Genomic DNA, 9,815 nt, shown 5'->3' with positions numbered 1-9,815 from the left:
AGAAAGGAAAGAAGGAAGGAAGGAACCCCTAGAGTTCTGGAGCAACTGCCTTATTTTATAAGCACCTGAAACAATTAGTGTACGATAACCAACAACGTATATTAAAGGAACCAATGAATGAAATGTAAAAGGGAAAAGAAAGAATTTCACAATCAAATCTTAATTTGGATCTAAAGACCCCTTCCTCTGCAACGTCCCCTTGTACGAACTACCTAGTCTCCTTATTTCCATCTATAAAATGGGAATAATATTGTCCAGCACTAACTCAGGTAGGTAACAAAGTCTAGTAAACCAAGATGAATGAAAGGACCTTTAAAGCTGCCTGGGGTTGAACAAAATGAAGAATTATAGCTTTTGTTTTAGCTGGAAATTTTCATTCAGGGATTTATTCATAGATTTGAAATTGATGCATCTCTTGAACTTGGCAGCTTTAAACATTCTACAGTTCTTCGCTGAAAACTAATAGTATTTAGCAGTTCCCTGACGGTAGGTATGACTGCAGTTCCCTTAGTTACCTTATCCACTCAGAATGTGTGTAGGTGGCTGGCTGGGTTACTCTTTTAAATAGCTTTGTTTGGGGCGGGGCTGAAAGCAGATACCATCTCCATCCCTTTGCTCACACCCTTAGTAGTTATAAGGTATGTTGATTTCTTCATTCATTTAGTAAATATTAATTAATGGCTGCAGTGTGCTGAGCCTTGGTATGCTGCAACAAACAAGACAGGCAAGGTCTTCGTGCATGGCTTTCCTTTAAATAGGACAAAAGTCCATGAGCTAGAAAAACAACAAGACAACGCAAGAGTAATGTGACATGGACTATACTTTAGGCTCACCACTTAGGGGTGTGGGATGAAAATGCAAGGCTTGGTGTAAGAAATGGGATTTGAGCAGAAACTTATCCCAAAGCAGGCTGCGGTTATCTAGACAGAAGGAAGAACATACAGGGAGTTAGGGCAGGGGGTGGGCTTTGTCACAGAGGAAGTCAGAGACCAGTAAGAAACAGGACAGTATAGCTGGAGTTATCTACAGTCCCGCCCAGGCCTGCAGCCACTCAGACCCAAATAAACACACAGACGCTTGTATTATTTCTTAACAGATGAAGATAGGTCTCTTCTGTATCCCAGAATCTAATCAATATTTATATGTATAATTCAACTATTATTTGGCTTAAAAGGGCACATTGGGAAATGTTATCATTTTTACTATTTTCTACAGAGAAAATATTTTCCAGTTTCAAATAACCTTGGACTTTTGAATTATAATCTGTTTTTATGTTCAAAAAAATAATAATAATAATAAAACAAAACAAACCAAGAAAAAAGGGAAAAAAGGGAATAAGGGCCTAGAAAGCAAATGGGTGAAACAAAAGGGAGCCTTTTACATTCTTTATTTTTAAAAAATTTTTAAATTTATTTTGGTGGCTAGAGAGATGGCTCAGTGGTTAACAGCACTGGTTAAGAGAAAATATTGTACTGTTTAAAATAACCCTGGACTTTCGAATTATAACCTGTTTTTATGTTCAAGCTATCTGTGTATTATTTCTCCTGCATGCTGTGGGATGTTCTGTATGTCAGATGTGTTGCTCTGATTGGTTAATAAATAAAACACTTATTGGCCAGTAGCCAGGCAGAAGGAAGTATAGGCGGGACAAGGAGGAGAATAATTCTGGGAAGTGGAAGGCAGAGTCGGAGAGACACGGCCAGCTGCCGCCGTGACAAGAAACATGTGAAGATGCTGGTAAGCTACAAGCCACATGGCAAGGTATAGATGAATAGAAATGGGTTAATTTAAGATATAAGAACAGTTAGCAAGAAGCCTGCCACAGCCATACAGTTTGTAAGCAATATAAGTCTCTGTGTTTACTTGGTTGGGTCTGAGTGGCTGTGGGACTGGCGAGTGACAGAGATTTGTCCTGACTGTGGGCCAGGCAAGACTGGAAAACTCTAGCTACACCTGCAGTTGTACATAAAATGTTTTACATTTTAAAAAAGGACATATATTATTTCAGTTTTAAATCACACCCTGATCACCATGTGCCTACAGCACATGGAGAAGTAAAAAGATGATCCACAGAGGGACAGTGGTGGCTTAGACTGATGGGGGAAGGTATGTAGGCTAGACGTGTCTTGAAAGTTGAGCTACTTTAATTTGCTGATGGCTCAGATTTGGACCCTAATCATTGTTTTTAGCCATGGCAGTGGCTCAAAGCAACAGATTTTATTCTGTCACATTTCTGGAGGCCAGCAGTCCAAGAACAATGTGTCACCAGGGCCACTCTCTACAACTTAGGGGAGAATTGTTTATGTTCCTTCCAGCTTTGGTGGCACCGGATGTTTCTTAGCTTGTACCAACCTACCCACAGTCTTTGTCCCTGTGTTCATGTGGCCACCATTCTTCCCGTGGTGCTGTGGCTCAAATCTCCTTATTTCTCTGTAAATGTATTTCTCATTGTATTGAGGACCCAGCCTAAGTCTGAAGAAACTTGGAGAACTTACAAATACAGATACACATATCTTTTTTTTGGGGGGGGGGTCACTATTCAACTGATTATATAGACAAAGGGGTGGGAATGGATGAAATACATTGAATTGTAATATAGATTTGGAACTTGTCAATCTCTATTTTTTATTTTTATTTTTGTTTTTTTGGGAGGGTTTTGAGACAGGGTTTCTCTGTGTAGTTTTGGTGCCTGTCCTGGATCTCGAACTGTAGACCAGGCTGGCCTTAAACTCACAGAGATCCGCCTGTCTCTGTCTCCCAAGTGCTGGGACTAAAGGCATACACCACCGCTGCCCAGCTTTGAACTTGTCAATCTTTAATAGCATGTATACATAATGTATCCATTACTTTTTTGGTTGCTATGACCATAAATCCCTGACAAGAGTCAACTTAAGAGAGAAAGTGTTCATTTTGTTTTCTAGTTTAAAGGTTTAGACTATTTTGTCAGACTAGGCATGTGGCAGGAGAATATGCCCTAATCAGGAAGTGGGATTATGCTAAGAAACCTCAAAGTCCTCCTGTGGTGATATATTGTGTACCCTAATAAACTTGCATGAGGATCAGAGGACAGAGCCAGCCACTAGATTAGACATAGAGGCTAGACAGTGGTGGCACACACTTTAATCTCAGCACTTGAGATCTCATACTTTTGCTTGGGAAGCACACACGCCTTTAATCCCAGGAAGTGATGTCTGGGCAGAGAAAGGTATATAAGGTGTGAGGAAACAGGAACTCACTCTCTTGGGGCTGGGGATTCCATAGAGGTAAGAACTAGTGGCTGGCTGCTTTGCTTCTCTGATCTTTCAGCTCTCACCCTGATATCTGGCTCTGAGTTTTTTATTAAAAGACCATCTAAAATTCGAACAACATCCTCCACAGTTGCCCACTTCCTCTAGCTAGGCACCACCTGAAGCTCTGCCCCCAGCTAGAAACATGGGTCCACACATATAAGCCTATAAGGGACATTTCACCTTCACACCACAATATATGGTATGCTTTTCTTACCACTTTTCATTTGAACTTCTTGAGAAGTTTATTTGACAGATACCGTTATTCTAGAATTGTAAATGAAATAAAAATGAAGCCTTTCAGGATTGCAAGTAGAGCTGGAATTGAAACCCAGATTTCATAGATGATACTCCAACTGCTTGCTTACTTTCCGGGTGGTAAGGAAATGAAATGTGTTCTTAGATGAGCAGACTATGAGGGGAATTGGCAGGGAACGGCAACTTAAGGACAAAACAAAATACTACTGTGATGGTTAGCTTTTATCAACTTCATACAACCTACGGTCACCTGGGAAGGGTCACCTGGGAAGAAGAAACTTCAATTAAGAATTGCCTCCAACAGATTGGTCTGTGGTCATGTCTATGAGGCATTTTCTTGGTTAGCGATTGATGCAGGAGGGGCCTAGCCCATTGTGGGCAGGGCCACCCCTGGGCAGGTAGTCCTGGGTTGTGTAAGAAAGCAAACTGGGGCTGGAGAAATGGCTCAGCTGTTAAAGGCTAGGCTCACAACCGAAAACATATGAAGGCAAACTGAACAAGCCTGTACGCAGCATTCCTCAGTGGACTCTGCTCTAATTCCCACCTCCAGGTTAAGCCTTGCATTTATGCCTTGGTTTCCTCAATAGAAAAATGGAAAAAATAAAATAAAATGAGCGATACCTTGAAACTGAAAGAAACCCTTTCCTCCCGTGTTACTTTTGACCAGTGTTTTATCACATCAGAAGTGAAGCAAATGAGGAAGACTCCTCAAGGGTGCTTCTTTTTTAGGTTAATGATAGCTAAAAGAAATCTCTAAGACTATTGGAGTTTTTGAGCACCAGAGTTCCATAGCAGGACTGATCAATCTCTCTCTCTCTCTCTCTCTCTCTCTCTCTCTCTCTCTCTCTCTCTCTCTCTCCTCGAAAACATGGACAAACAAAACCACACCTCACTGGAGTCTCTGTTCTAGCCCAGCTAGAGTTAATAGATCTGCTTTTAAATCTTCTTAGGACAGTTCTGAATGTCTGTAACCTTCATATGAGTATCCAAGAAGGTATTCACAGGTGAATGGAAGACAAGGCTGATTGGGCTTCTGCAGCATACCTGGGAAGGGAGGTGCTGTTGATCCTGGTTGCAAATGATGGGATCTACTGAGAGCACAGCTCATGAGCTGCACTACCAGGTAGGACACTTCCTATGCTGTAGGGGTGTACTCAAGATATAGAGGTGCACACACACAGTCATATGAATACAAGGTGTAGGTTGTTTTGGCAACTAAGAAAGAGGGTAAATCTTGCCACAAATATCACATAACACACAGTTGAACTGAAAAATTGTGTGGTGCACATAAATTTACTCAGGCCCACACATGTACACATAAAATGGAAAAAAAAGTACACCAGTGAAGTAAGCTGGCTGGCCAGCAAGCCTGGATATCTACTTGCTCCTTCTCCCCAGCACTAGACTTACTACTATGCACTGCCACACCAGGCTGTTGCTGAAGTTATTTCCAGTCCCACCTGGACCTGCAGCCACTCAGACCCAAATAAACACTCAGACGCTTATATTGTTTAAACTGTTTGGCCTAATGGCTCAGGCTTCTTGCTATCCAGCTCTTATAACTTAACCCATTTCTATCAATCTATAAGTTGCCACGTGGCTTGTGGCTTACTGGTACTTTCACATCATGCTTCCTCTGTCTCTGGCTGATGACTCCTGACTCAGCCTTCCTGTTGCCAGAATTCTCTTCTCTGATTATTCCGCCTATACTATACTTCCTGCCTGGCTACTGGCCAATCAGCGTTTTATTTATCAATCAGCCAGAGCATCACATTCACAGCATCCCCAGCACCAGGCTGTTTTGCCTTTGTTCTTGTTTTTAACATAGGTTTTAGAGATCAAACTAGGTCTTTGTGATTGCAAGGCAAGCATTTTACAGACTGAGCCATGCCCCAGCCTCACCAGTAAATTGTATTATTTTAGCTGTTTGTGTTGTGTGTAGGTGTGCTATACTGTGAAAGTGTCAATACCTGTTTATTCCCCCCCCCACAAAAGGCCATCATCATCACAGTTTCATTCTAATTGCCTTGAAAGACAAAATAATTTATTTTTATAAAATACATGCTTATAAAAATTCTGCCATCCTGTGTTAGCTGTGGTTATCAGAAAATAACCAAGAATGTCAACTTAGAGGAGCAAAGATTTATTTGGGGGCCCGTGGTTTCAGAGATGGCAATTCATGTTCAATTGGCTCCGTTGCTCCTGGGCCTGAGACAGAGGGTGAAAAGATTCTCAACTCAGAAGAGCTAAGAAGCAGGGGTGGGGTGGGATTGGGTAGAGTGAGGTGGGGTATAGTGAGGGTGAGGTAGAGGTGGTAAGGCTCTAATATCCCATTCAAAGGCACCCTACTCTGTATTGCTTTCTCCAACAAGCCCCTCCTCTCTAACAAACTGTCCCATCTCCCAGTAGCACCACAGGCTGATAACCAAGCTAACCTTTAGCACATGGCCTTTGGAAGACATTTTGGATCCAAACCCTAACAGGCCCTTTGTTTTCCACATGGAAAAAAAAAAAGGCAAAGACCCAGTTCCACCTTGCTTTCTAGACTATTCCCTTGTGCTATATTCCTCATCTCAGGGACCAGTCCCAAGGACCTGTTCAGCCTGAACCTGAAACCAGGTGACCTTCACCCAAAGTGTGCATTTCCTTTCTGTCTTCTGCTAACAGGAAACTCTCAGTGTTCAAGGCCCAGCTCAAAGTTTCCATCCACCATACCAACCTTTTCACATTGTCTTATCATCGGGCTCCATGCCTGTATTCCCTACTCATTTAGGAACTGTGTTTAACTGCCACTACATTCAGTGCCACTGAAAGCTGTTCAGAGTACTCACTGAAGTAAAAATCTAGATTTAGTAAGGCCCTTTGGCCCCTCTTCTGAATGCTGACTCTTTCCTCCTGTCCCAGAGTGACTTTCCTTGAACACCCAGCTCCTCCTGATATGACAACAGAACTATTTGTTTACTGTCTACCTTTCACATTATGAAAACAAGCTTCGTGAGCACGTCCATCTGTTTTGTCCCCCCATTGTATCCCCAAAGTTAGTCCCCTATCCTCAGCAGGCACTCAGTCAGTCTCTTTTAAAGGGGTGAGTCTGAGCACTGTGTCAGGAATCTGCCTCAGAGTCCTGCAGCCACTGTTGCAGGGTGCTCTTATCATTCTTTCCAAAGGCCCACAATTGTGATTAAGTCTAATCAAAAGCATGATCTCAGAGGCAGTTTAGTTCTTCATTTTCTTCATATACATAAACTTCTTGTCTCTCGGTGGGAAGCAGTTAAACTTGGCCGCAGAAATGTAGTCTGTGATGGAAGTTAAGATTCTTTATGTAATTGGCCATCATAGATAAATGGCTTGTGTATGGGTTAAGTTTTAGGTGCCACGGTTATGAGAAATATTATAAAATCTTCACACAACCAGTGTTTATTGAGTAAAGCTCTGTGCTAGAAGGCAAGGCCAGCAGCAGCACGAAATAATTCCTTTCCTTTTGTCCTCTTGGTCATTGCTTTTCTAAAGATTTTATTGGTTGAGAATTTCATGCAATGTGTTGTGATCATAGTCACCTTCTCTCCCCCAGCACTTCCCAGAGCCCTCTCCCTTCTCAACCCACTCAGCTTTCTCCTTTGTCACCCCCACCAGGGCCACCTTGTGATACGAGATATTCTTGGATGTGTGGCCTTCTACTAGAGCACAGTCAACTCATTGGGAGTTGTACTCTTAGAGAAAGCTGACCCTTCTCCAATTGCCACTAGCTCCTCAGCTGGGGTAGAATTTTGTACCCAGCTTCTCTCTCCATGCTAGGATTTGGTCTGGCTTAGACTTGCACAGGTCTTGTGCATGCTGTCACAGCTGCTGTGAGTTCATATGGGCAGCTTCCCTGCTGTGTCGGAAAGACACGGTTTCCTTGTAATTATCAACTGGCCTGACTCTTACAGTCTATGTGACCCTTCTTCCACAGTGATCTCTGATCCTTTAGAGGAGGGAGTACAGTATCTATGTCTGTTTAAGGCCGAACATTCTACTAGTGCTGATCTGAAGAGCTCATCCCTTCTGACTAGATGTCGTAGAGCTGGAAGGCACTGTGCAACCTACCAGAGGAGAAAATTTAATCGTAAGTCATGCCCAGGTGTGAACTCTGTGAACTACAATAATGACTGACCAGGCAGGACATGCCCATTGTGCAACAGAGGCATGAGTGTCATAGAAATAACCAACCACTTTCTGATTGGGTTAAGATCTACTCAACATGATGAAACTCATACCTGGCACCATCACCAGAGGTCACAGGCTGTAGTAGAAAACCTACAACTATTATTCTGCTAGGAGAGAATTTAGTACTATTATTCTGCTAAGTGGACATTGTATTAAACTAAACGCCTAGTGACTTACACTTATACCCATAGATTAAGGAGTCTTCCAGCCCTTATCAGAGAAGCTTTTGTTTGCAGTAGACAGTTGTCAACACAGAGACCCATAACTGTTAAAGGTGCAGAGAATAAGAGACTGTGGAATGTTCAGTCCTACTTCTTTTCCTGAAGAAGGTGATATATGGCAAGAAAGGTATTTGCTCAAAGCATGAAAATCTTGATGCTATCTCAGACATGCACACAAGTATGAGGGAACACAAACTGGGTGGCCTAGCTGTAGTTCATGAAGAGCCCTCAAACTTTAAGAAAAATTGTATATACATTGCTGTTTTGCCTGCATGTATGTCTGGGTGAAGGTGTTGGGTCCCCCTGGAACTAGAGCTACAGACAGCCATGAATTGCCATGTGGATGCTGGGAATTGAACCCGGGTCCTCTGGAAGAACAGTCAGTGTTCCTAACCACTGAGCCATTTCTCCAGCCCCCCTCAACCCTTTTAATACAGCTCTAGGAGGAGAGTCATTGCAGTTGGCAGTCAGGAGAGGGGCAGGTGGCACTTTCACCTTCCCCCATCATGTTTCCTCGTGCAGGATTACTTTCCCGCAAGATCCTTTCTTACCTTGCATGCATAATGATGCACCAATCTCTTCTTTATCATTTACAAATAGTAAATAACTCTTACAAAATGCATTATTTTCTTTTAGGTTCTTCTTCTTCCTCTTCAAGAAGTGCCTATTTCTTACAATCATCGTGAGAAGTATCTTTAACGAGGGCAAATATGACCCATTTTATTCCTGCTATCTCATGCACACATAAGAAACAACACATTCCTCCTGCAGAGAAGGGTAGGGAGTATTGTACCCATTTCTTGAAACCCCCAGAGACCACCAAGGAGCCAGTTTCCAATGCAAGCACATAAGAGTCCTTTTATTCAGGTCCAACCTGGGCCATCACACGGCAGATGGAAGGAAATGTGGCAGAGGCCACAAGCCCAGGTGTAGAGAGTTTTTATAGGGAAAAAACCACAAACTGGGAATTGGCAACTTGGGATTGGATAGATGGGATATGGGGCAAGGTGATTTTTTGAAGCTATTGGTCTAGACTTTAGGTGCAAAACTACATTTGAAACCATTGGGTAAGACTTTTGACGGGAACCACAACCTACTGAACAAGATTATCTGGACTGCTCAGCAGGATTATCTAGATATCTTCAAGGGCCATAAACTGCAGACAGGATGTCTGCAGGAGCATACTGCTCTGTATTCATTCAAGTTGTCATGGCACATTCCTGAGGTCCTTCCTGGAACTGAGTACAGCAGGTAGTCTGAGATGGTGGCCCTTTCCCTAAGATGGAACCTGTAATGTCCAGGCTAGGCCTTCACAGGAGCAGCCTGTACTCAACAAATCATGAACCTTTAGAGTTGCAGGAATCACTGTCCACTGCCCTTACTACTGTCATCATTCTCCACACTCCCAGCTGTGGTGATATTTTATTTGTGCTGAAATGTGGTGATATTTTATTTGTGCGTTAATAAATAAAGTTTGCCTGGAGATCAGAGGAAATAGCAAGCCATTTTAAGAGAACACAAAATTCAGGCAGTAGTAGCACACGCCCTTAATCCAATCACTTGGCAGGCAGGGTCTGTGCATTCAAGGCCACACTAGGGAACAGCCAAGCATGGTGACACAGGCCTTTAATCCCAGTACCAACCAGAGAGACCTGGAGGTCTGTACAGACAGGCAGTGACAAGGAAGTGAGGTAGCTGGGCTAAGAGCCAATGAGAGGGCAGAACAGCAAGGCAATAAGGTGTGGGTAGACAGGAAGTAACTCACTTTGGAAGCTGCGGCATGGTGAGATAAGGTTAGCTGGTGGCTATCCCTGTTTCCCTGATCTCTAAGGCTTTCACCCCT

This window comes from Peromyscus eremicus, chromosome 19 (genome assembly GCF_949786415.1).
Source record: "Peromyscus eremicus chromosome 19, PerEre_H2_v1, whole genome shotgun sequence".
Classification (NCBI taxonomy): domain Eukaryota; kingdom Metazoa; phylum Chordata; class Mammalia; order Rodentia; family Cricetidae; genus Peromyscus; species Peromyscus eremicus.
The sequence above is the reverse complement of the archived record's forward strand: the minus strand, read 5'-3'. Positions refer to the sequence as shown.